This window comes from Varroa jacobsoni, unplaced genomic scaffold (assembly GCF_002532875.2).
Source record: "Varroa jacobsoni isolate VJ856 unplaced genomic scaffold, vjacob_1.0 scaffold_815, whole genome shotgun sequence".
NCBI lineage: Eukaryota > Metazoa > Arthropoda > Arachnida > Mesostigmata > Varroidae > Varroa > Varroa jacobsoni.
Window position 1 is genome coordinate 244,729 of NW_019213717.1, and position 9,445 is coordinate 254,173.

General features: G+C 40.2%; 1 long non-coding RNA gene across 2 annotated transcripts; it reads right to left on the reverse strand.

The window, feature by feature from the left end:
* Nucleotides 1-340: 340 nt before the first annotated feature.
* LOC111264041 (uncharacterized) lies at nt 341-8,615 on the reverse strand. Of its 2 annotated transcripts, none has more exons than XR_002682617.2 (4): nt 7,820-8,615; nt 5,664-5,844; nt 1,314-2,557; nt 341-782 (listed from the first exon to the last, which is right to left on the reverse strand). It is a non-coding gene; the product is annotated as an uncharacterized LOC111264041 (long non-coding RNA). The 2 variants fall into 2 exon arrangements; XR_002682618.2 differs by having other exon boundaries at nt 5,567-5,847.
* Between the last annotated feature and the right edge of the window lie 830 nt (nt 8,616-9,445).

A 9,445-nucleotide genomic window follows, 5' to 3' on the forward strand; every position in this document is an offset into this window, starting at 1 on the left:
ACATCTGTCAAATCAGAAACCGTCGCTTCTGTACAATGCCGAGTTGTCAATATTATAATTACAAAGGTAACGGCGTCCAATATAGCGTCTTACCGTTTGGTCTACCTGGATACTGAACTGTGTTCCGCTCGCAAGTTTTGATGGTTCCAGGATGGTCTGATAATTGGTTGTACCTCTTGCGCACAATTCCTGAAGGAGAAAGACTACTAAACACGATGCATAGCTTGTCTTATTTCAACTGAGTAAGCAACTAAGGAAATGCTGTCCTTTTCTAATCAAGATAAGCAACGAGATTGTAACAAAAAAAACAACATTTATGGTAGACATAGAGCGTATTAATTGTCAAATTATTGCTGACTTTCGATAAGGTAAATCCAATTTCCTTCTACTGGGGTAATAATTCTGCATATATTAGGGCATTTGCCGTTTAATATGCAATAGTGTGGATAATAAAACTCTATCAAATGATTGAGACGTATGCGTCTTTCTCTCAGAATGAGCTGTCCTTTCGATGACTGTAACCCTTCATTAGTTTTAAAAATATTTGCGTATTTTCTAAGTAAGCAAATCATTAGAAATTTAGGACAAGACATAACAAAGCCGTATGCGAAGGCCATATTAGTATCCAAACTAAGTTCAACTACTACTAGTAATCGGCTGGACTGGTATGCGAGGCAAATGTATATTTCATTCAGTGAAGATTATTCTCGTAATACGGCTGGAGGCACAGACAGAAATCGTACAGTCTTTGTCGATCCTAACCGTAAAGTCGATGTAAAACACTGAAAAAAAAACACAGAGTTTAGCAAATGACGTATTGGTCATTTCAACCAAACGTTTTAGATTCTACCGACAACCCAGAAAGTTCAACAATCTTTTTCTCGTTTAGGCAGATTGAAGACCAAGACCTTTTGTCATTTCCATTAGCAGAAAATGCCCTACTACAATGATAGTTGCCCAGAACGAATAGGCTCATATATATGCATGGTCTTTTGCATGTATCTATCTATATGCAAAACACACATATTTCAGTATAGAGCAGCATTTCAAGGAAAGCTGAGGGGACGAAATAATGCAGAATCTCGTAGGAGTTGCTAATGATCCCCGATTCATTAAAGTGAATAATAAACTAGTTTTTTTTTTTCTTTTTTAAGCGATAATACTGATAGATAATGAACAATGAAACACCTCCGAATATAATGATAATCTACAAAAACGTTAGTACGAACCTAGAGGAATAATAATAATTGTAATAACAGCTATAGTGCATACATCTAAGATCATAGCTTCCGCGATGTTTTTGCAAGGATTACCTTTTAACGGGGCCCAAAGACAGCGTGATGTTTTACCATAAGCCCGTGATGGCCTATCATGTTCAGATACATAGGATACGCATATGACACGCGCCTTGTGTATAGTCCTTTCGATTAATTTGAATGAATCTTGGCCAAGAATATCGCCTAGATACCGAGTAGACAGATTACGGAAAAATTTTCACACGGTCTTCCTTAGAAACAAATTCTCATAATAAAAACTCAAAAAGGAACTCATAACACAATCAACAGAATTATGTTCAAAGCGTGTTCATATATTTGGTAGCCTAAATATGGGACGAAGGAATTTTAACACTTCACGGTTATCACACCTCAGTTACGTGACCAGAAAGCGTGCGCTCGATGGGGGCATCGTAAGATGCTTAATACGAGAAAACAAAGGATTAGTAGTTCGTGTTGTCACGCCTTATTGCTGGCCATCGCAAAGCCTAATGAATGCATTGACTTCAGTGAAAAAACAGCAGCAGCGGAGTTAAGAGGAGTTAGTAATACTAGTAAGCGAACTTTAGCTATAGATACTACAAATTAAAGATACCTAAAACCTAGGAAAAATGAGGGAAATTAACATTTAACTCTCTCTTTTAAGTAGTATATGAGAAAGTGATGCGAGGATACCAGTCATTTTTTTATACACGCGCGTCTGTCGGCCAGCTGCCGCCAACAAACCGCTGAAACATGGACGTTCTTGCGTAAAATAATAACACAAGTTTACCTTACTGATTTTCGATCCTTTGGACATTGTTCAAGCTCCACGCCTACATTGCCTCTTCAAATGGAGGATATATTCCGTCTATTGTTTTAAGAAGAATTTTGAATCCTCAGATAGTTCAAGTTATCCTACTTACACAAGTTGGTTAAGTTTTTATGTCTTTTTAGTTAATTTTAAAGCGCAAATCGGATGCGTTATCATGTACGCGATGGCTGCTGATTAAAATTCGGTATTCTTTAGGGGTGGGTGTATTTGGGAACAACTGGGGTGTGTGGGGTATATTTTTTTTTTGTTGCAGACACGCGCCGTGCCGCTTTTACTACGGCCTTCCATCTTGGCATTGAAGCAGAATCGATATTTTTGCATGAATGATCCGATATCCTTGTCATATCACCGACCTGCATCCCTGCTCTAACTATAGAAGATCTTGTAATATAAAACGCTTGTGGAGTCATCACGCGACGTTGAAGGCAAACGATCCTTGCTGTTGATAATCTCGATAATAAAAGAGCTTCTGGAACGAGAACACATTTTTAGACGAAAAACAATATTGGATATATTAATTCTATATCAATCTGTTCGTACGGCTGGAAAAATAAATCTTGTATCTTGCTCATGGCTTCTATCGTGTACCAGGCCAATTATGCTACCGTTATACAATTAGGTTATATATGAGATCGACAGGTGTGCATTCCATGCTAAACCTTATGTCAATTGTAATCTATGCATTTTTAAGAGACTTCTAGATTGACTGTTTTTTTTTTTATTGAACTGAGATCTTTTTATCCCAATAGCCCTACTGTTCTGTGCCAGAGGTCCCGTAGAGGCGTTTACTTTGAGTATGCTTCGCATAACTAGTTATAGAGCCATTCGAAAAGCTAGAAGCTGCTGTCATCCGCGGCAATCACCTAATTCCTATGGGGAGATTCATATATTATATGAGTTCCCCGAGTTTACGTTTTAATTAACGGCTTTCTGATTTTGTACTTTTGTGGTATCTTATATTAGCTCGAGCGAACTCAGTGCTGCCTGAACTCAGCTGCATGAGACACTTTCAGCTCGTGAAACGAATGATGTTATGTAGATGAGCACGCATTTAATGTAAATCCGATATTAAACAAACATACGTATCTTTTTCCGACGCTTTTCTAGACAAAAGGGAGGGTCTTGTGATAGTCGTCAGTTTCTATGCGATCCTTCAGTTCGAGCACTTCGCTTCCCAGCGCCTTTTTGTTATTGAACAAGAGGAAGATCTTCAAATTTTCCAGCACTATAAATCAGCATGAAGGTAATGACTTGCCATGAATTATAGATATGATAATAGTACACTGAGAAGTTAACAAACAACAACCACGAGAATTAGATTAGCAGGCCGTGTTAACAGGACAACCTTGAAGAGTCTGGGACTATCGTAGACGTCTTAAAGGAGTATACGAATATTAGACAGCCGATTCCGAGAGGTGGTTCGTCAATAACCGAGTATAGCCAATAGATAAATTGTTATTTCAAATTTACATAATACATAGGCCGCTAAAAATAGCGTTAAACTTTAAAGCGATACTCACTAGTTCGGCATATCTACTTTCTCTTAAAAAAAGACGCACTGAATTTTAACGAAAAGAAAAAAAAACTGAAGTTTCAACGAATGTTTTCAGGGAAAACGTTGTAGTGGAAGAATCTCGAATGGAACCTCGGGCGAAGGGTGCAAATCCTGAAAAAGTATTTCGAACAGTCGACGGATCTAAAAGAGATTTTCGATCATTTATGTCGTTTTAGACGCTTGTCTAGAAAGTCGCAACGCGCCTGCTGTTCGAAACGAAAGGTATTCTCCTAATACGAAGCGTCCAATTTAGCAAAGAAACTTCGATTCTATTTGCTTCGTCGAAAGAGTTTAGTTTATTCGTCATCCCCTCGACAGTAGCGTATTGGAATGTCCATTTAGATCTAGGCTAGCTACAAAACAGCATCGGACATCGATCGCAGTCGTCGTTACCAGAACAAGCACCCCTCAGGAATATTCTTATTGTATACGTTGACACGTGTTTCATCAATGTAAATCATCAATAGCTGTTTTCTACGGTAATCGATTACACAGATAGTTTAGATCCGTTCAAAGGATTTTCTTTGTTTGGACTTGAAATCGTTCGACTTCCCGTGATTAACACACCTTATTTCTTTTTCAGACAGAGTAACAGCCAACTGACCTTGTACATTTATTGAGTGCTAGAAAATCTTATTTGAACAATATTGCACTGAGTCAAAAGTTTTTCTGTATAGAACACTCTCAAATGGCCTACACTGTTAGAGATATGAAATCGGATTTGAGTATTACACGCTTTACACAGATTTGTTTCAGGCATGTTCAGGATTAGCTCTGCCTACGCACAAATTCAATGCTTATATCTCTTCACACTTTCCGCCATTTTTTCTGCCTTACGCCAAGCAGCACAGCTTCTAAATGCCGACTCCACTTACAATTCGGCTCCATATCGTTTTGATGATTGTGAGTTACGTGAGAATTTTACTTCCACTTATTCTAAGTTGTAATTTAGTTGGCGGATACGCATTCGACTAAAGTGTGTGTGTGTGTGTATGTAATTGGGTGTACCTGAAACGCGTGTCTAATCGCAGTTGAGTGAAGGCCCTCTTATGATTTTTTTTACGCTATTTTATGGCATTCGATTCAAGGAAGAGGCCAGGAAAAAGCTCTGTTACCGTCTCATTCCCTCCGCTAATCCTTTTCTCTCTTCAGGACGCCTGCGAATTTTAACACTACCTCTTCGGCTCATTTTCCTGCTTTTCTTCTGTCCGAATAGCTTCACAAGTACCGCCGCCGCCTCTGCCAATGGCGCTGACCGCTTCTGCCTCGAACAAAATGAACCGCCACCCCATGTTGGATATACATACATATGTAGTTGCGGTCCCTGTGCTAGCTCTGCTATAGCAAAGGTAGTCGTCGTCCACATCGTGATCGTTTTCATTGTAGCTGTAGGGCAAGTGAGGCTGACTGCCCGCGAGCGGGGTAACGACGAACGAATAGGCCACGGCAGATAGGCGAAGACGTAGAAGCACGAAATAGCAATAGGTTGCTCAGGAGAAACCTCTCCAGTGGGGTTAATAGTAGTCCGTCAGCTGCAAAAAATACTTCAGCTGCTGCCTTTCCCAGTTGTGATAACGGCTTGGCCAAACTCGGCCGCTCCCACAAGTCAGCTTCAGACAGAACAGCGTATTCACAAAAGTGAACCTTACGAATAACATTACTGCGCTTCTACGCATGTTCATTTCAACCAGAACTATGTATAGAGTTCAATGAAAATATGAGCAAATTTTCGGGGATCTGGCCGAACTGTCCCTTCTAGCTTCCACAGCCAGTCAAAATACAGTCGCCTTTATGTTGATGTCCCAAACACAATTTACGAACTCGAACAAGTTATGTTACCCTCAACATTATAAGAACATCGCCTCGTATTTGATATGCAACGAAATGGCTGATCACATATAATCTAACATTAGCTCGGCTTACGTGACGAGGTGACCTTCTTCGTCTGCCGCATCGTCAAGTCTTCGCAATTAGGCAGATCTTCCCTAGCATGTAAGCCTCTACATTTGCTTACACAAACCTCTACATAGCCGCCGTTCCGCATGCCTTAACCTCTCATAAAGCTGCTGCGCGGTCCTTGGTCCTGGTCGCCGCAGGTGGTGTGAGTGGATCTCTGCCTCTGTCGCACACGGCGCAGCCAACCAGTTAGCCTTTATTTTTGCTGGGCCTGACTTTTTACTCTCCACCTGTGTCTTCAGCGACTGCTGGCGGTGCAAAATGTAAATTTGGGCAAATGTATTCGTTATATACACGGTCTGTTTGAATGTAAGCCTCGGGAAGTTGTGCCATAAAAAAAATAAAAGAGAAAAAAGGCAACCGGCAGGGAGAACGAGGAAAAGAAATTTCTTGACAATGAAAAACTGTTTTTGTATTTACACGGGTTCTAGGCAGCAAGGCAATTTTTTGTTTAATTTTAAGCATGTAAACAGCTTATCATATAATTTTACATTTGCTACTGGAAAACTTTCAACCAAACAGATGATCTGCTTTGAATTGCTGAATTGCTTTAATTATTGCTCCTCCAGCACCAAGAAAGGTGTATATACAGCAATATATTTATGTACGTGAATATCATTTCTGTTCCTTAATGCAATAATGAGCAGGTGCCACCGAGAATGTTCAGTCGTAGTGAAAAGGTGCAATTTAAACCATAAATATTTCCCCCTCCATTTTGACTTGTATATTAAGTATTAGGACATATTCTATAGGAAAATCATGTAAACAATTAAGCTAGCGACAATATACATAGGACACTTCGTCTGACTCTTGCAGTCGACCTCGCACCTCTCGACTCCTTTTTCGAGCCTTAAAGAGCATGACAATACCATGAATTAATTCATATTTTAAATGGCCACGTCTATTTGACCCTTATTTTTAACACGCACAGCTACAAGCCATTGGCAATACTAATAGTACCTCGGATATCGTTTCTGGTGGCGAAAAATCCTTTTTTGCCCATTCTTAGAAAATTTTAAGATATTCCAATAAGAAGTTTTTTTGTTTATCAAGGCTTACACAGCTTGATTATGCAATGAGTTACGTTAAACGATAGTTTGTCTTCTCTGCAAAAATACTGCCGACTTTACAAGGCAGAGAAAGAATACATTTTTGTTGAGAAGCTTAGTTATTTAAGAAAACAATGAAAATAATGCTTTTGTGGGTCTTTCCACAGAAATTCCCTAAAAAACGCAAGTTTTTTTTTAGAGCATAATAAATAGATCAATTTTCTTAAAATAAAATTTTTAAACGTTACTCTTTAAACAAAAGTATTATTTTACTGTTGACTGTAAAGTGTTTTCGGAAATTATCATTAGCGTTTACGTGAGAAGTTGTTGCTATTTTACAACGCACCACATCACAAGCGTTACTTACACGACATCAAATAATTTTTAGATAAAGTTAGAATTAAAACATTTGAAACGTCTTAAAGCACGTCCACTTAAGTTGTTGTCATAGTTACTTCATATACCACTCCCATCAGAACTTCAAATGAGTTCTTCATTTTATGGTATCGCTTAGAAGTATAGATTCGGAGGCTGGTACCGTTTCACTGGCGACTAGTCACTTATACTTTGGTTCCGTTAAAGTTTTAGAAAAAGTACACTTATACCCGGCCGCAAACTCATAACAGATCTAGATTTGTCCTGTCTAGTAATTATATCTTTTGCTGTCAAGAGCCACGTATCTAGGAATGATCCACTTATGATTAATGAGGGCAGAAGATAAAACGTAGAATACTGTGAAAGCTAGTTACATATAACTTTTTCATGACTCTACAAAGTCTAGAGAACTCCATGTTCCAATACAGTCGTTCGTTGTCTTTATGATACATTACTTCAATATGATTGCTTTCATTTAATTAAACACGTTTAAGCGTGCTAGCGTGTTGTGCTACAGAGAACGTTAGAGATAGGTTAGTAACACAGAATATCCAATGTACTGTTAGATTAATTTCTATGTCTTTTAATAGAACGACTTCGTATTTGTGTATAAAGCACCTAGCTGATTCGACATTTATCTCTTTCCCTTTCCCCACATGCTTTCCCTTTGTTTCTACGCTTGCTATTGTGTCCTGTATTTTCTTTAATCTGTTCTCCCTCTTCAAATGTTTCCTTTTTCTCTTTCTCTCCAAAATCAAATGTTTATAAAACGCTATCAGTTTCAAGGGCTACTCACGAAATCACATAGCGTTCATGCGGATATAGCCAGCGGGAAACCGATCACAAGATGTAACCTCGGTAGCCACAAGAGGACCATCTGTATTGCCCTGTTCACTAGCTCTGTCTTCTGCGCTTGTTGGCAAGCCATCTGTCTATCCATGTTATGCGGGCGGGCAGTTCGCATTGTGCACTATTATTCACAGCGAGACAGCAAAACAGCGTTTTCCATTCCCCCTCGCCTAGTCAACCACTGGTACCATGTATAAGCAGACGCTTTTGCGCGAGCTCACTGACACAGATCCACTCAGCTCGCAGCAGCAACTCGAACAGACGCACACATGGACTTCTTACGACACGCAGACAGCGAAACATAAATATCAATTTCGAGGAGTGCTCTTCTCTCGAATGCTGCCTCAGTCGATGCTACTGAGAGGACTGCTGAGGCCGCTGCTGAGGCCGATTCGAAACCAGGCCCTCCTTCCCTCGTAGCTGACCGAAGATGCAACGCTGTAAGCGCTGCTCCGGTGGATCTTCATTTCAGTTGGCCATACACCTACGCCACAGTTACTATTGTAGCTAGTAAGACACAGCAGCGTAAGCAATAGTAGTGACAAAGCCAGCAATTTTTTCCCTGGGCAGCGTTCTGCAGAGCCTCCGCTGATAACGACAGTAGTATTCAGCGTAAGCAAAACTGCTGGACAGAGCGAGTCGCCATCGGTTTCGCACTCTTTACGGCGACTGCTACTACTAGTGGCACTTCGACCCACCGGTTGCCTGACTCAGGCAGCTTCGGGCCACTCCTCACCTACGTTCTCATCCTGAATAATTCAACACTCCGTCTTGTGTTTGCTTCATCGCTAGGTAGATAGTTGGCTTCGTCGGCTGTCAACGGAGGAACGAGTTTTGATCATTCGAGGCAAGGTAGCAGCAAAAGTATGCCATCGGGAAAAATCGTATAGAGCCGAGAACGCTGTCAGACAAAACTCGCTCAAACTAAACACTATGGACCACCATCTGGACATCGCCGTCATGTGGTAGCGTCGGTCAAAATACAAATCCGTTGCTTATTTTTGACCTATTTTTATTCTTAATATCCCTCCTTCATATTGTTTCTCCCTCACGTGGCTACGGATGGGATCTATTTTATAGATCCTATGTGGTAAGAGGGACAAGCAAGCAAGCAATCTATGAGAGTCTCCTTTATTTATTAAAAGCCAGGATCGCGTTTTCGATACAGATCCATCCTTATGGTTCCAATAAAGGCTTGTCGATCCGAACATAGGACCAAAAATTATACATAGGTATTTTCAATAGCTATCTGTCTATTTACGGTCGCCTGAGTAGCTACTGCCTTGGAGCAGCAAAGACTCGACCGATTAAGAGCTAAGTTACGTTTGACTGATGCGATTTTGGCCATGATTGCTGCAGCGGATAGGCTGTATAAGAAGTAAACAAGGAATCTTTCTCATTTCAGAAGGTCTCCACCTAAATGTGATTTAAAGTTATTGTTATTAGATCATAGGTTTAACTCACGATGTGCACTGAACGATAATTTCTAGCGTATTGCCTATACGTAGTTAAAAAGAAGACGCCGCGAATTCGCCGTTTCCTGTGGGTTCTAAAGTATCAAGCCTTTGTCTTT